We start from the raw sequence: 1,589 nt of genomic DNA on the forward strand, positions 1-1,589 counted from the left end.
TGATGTGTCATTATCAGCTGTTGGGAGAGAGAGACAGATGCAACCAGATCAATAGCGGTGTCCAATATCAAAGACATATTATTGTGACTGCGCTGAACACTGGGACTGGAAGCAACTACAAAACCATGCATAAAAGTAATACAGAGAGAAGCTGTTTTATTGTGCACGGTGCAGGGTTATGTGTATGTGGAGGGGAGAGCCACTGGAGGTTTTAATGGGATATGTGCTGCATCTATTCTCTTTCTAGTGTAATTTAATTTAATTTATAAATTTATAGATTGCTTTTCCAAATAAAACCCTGCTCAAAGTGGTATATAGCAGAAAATGGATTATAACCTGAAATGGCATAAAAAATAAACATCAGTCTGGTAAACCCAATAACATTATTCATAAATCAAAATTAAGTACAAACATTAAAAATGAAAGTAAAAATGAATGATAGAAAAAAAAAATAAAAGCATTAAAATACAGATTTAAAAAAATCACAATCCCCATTCCCCCCTCACTGAAACCAAAATGGGGATTCATGGTTAGACAGAGATTATCAGAACGTTATTGCCTAAACCAGTTATTCTGCTCAGTACTGACCTAATAAATTATATTTGCCAGAGAGGCTTCTTGGTTGCACAACCAGGCACTGATTCCTAGGGGTGTGCATTCGTTTCCTACGTATTGGTAATCCGCAACGTATAGGTTCTTATTCGTTGCATTCGTGGGGAAGCAAACGTATCACGATTCCCCACGAATACAACGAATCTTCGCCGAATTATTTGGCCGTCTAAAGGAGCAAATTTAAACAAATCCCCCACCCTCCTGACTCCCCCAAGACTTACCAAAACTCCCTGGTGATCCAGTGGGTGTCCAGGAGCCATCTCCTGCACTCACGCTCTTGGCTGCCGGTATTCAAAATGGCACCGGCCATCCATTGCTTCTACCATGTGACAGGCTATCGGCGCCATTTTGAATACCGGCAGCCGAGGGTGTGAGTGCAGGAGATGGCTCCTGGGGGGATTTGGAAGTCCTATTGCTTATCTGGGCAAACTGGGACTGAACTGGGAAAACTGGTAATGGTGTTGGAGCACGCGTCTATTAAAATTGCCCCCACATACGTGGTAGAAGCGACATTAGTGCGCATAGGCGTGCGGCCACTTAAAATTGTTTGCACATGTGTGCATATATGTTATAAAACAGCCGAGTCCCTCGGTGTGGGCTAACAAACGTGCGCCTTTTTAAAAGTTACCATCCCTGTGCTGTGCATACTGGCCTCTTAACCCTACCCCATAGAAGGCAATCTCAGTGTGAGACGACATGAAATGTCCCCAGGTATGTAAATTTCCCCAAGAACCTCCCCCCCATCCCAGTCCTTACCTGTTCTGGGGTCCATGGGCTTTTCCAGGTCAGGAGCGATCTCCCTGCTCCTCCCTCCTGCCCCACTGCTCCAGTTTTGAAAAGTGTCCACCCATCTAAGGGAGTTCCGCTCCATTATATTTTATGGCAGACAAACAGCGCGATGGTGCCGGCCTGAGGCCTCGAGCTGACTGGTAGTCATCTTGCAGAAATGGAGCAGTGAGGCTGCGGCAATAGGAAAT

The sequence above is a fragment of the Rhinatrema bivittatum genome, unplaced genomic scaffold (genome assembly GCF_901001135.1).
Source record: "Rhinatrema bivittatum unplaced genomic scaffold, aRhiBiv1.1, whole genome shotgun sequence".
Taxonomy (NCBI): domain Eukaryota; kingdom Metazoa; phylum Chordata; class Amphibia; order Gymnophiona; family Rhinatrematidae; genus Rhinatrema; species Rhinatrema bivittatum.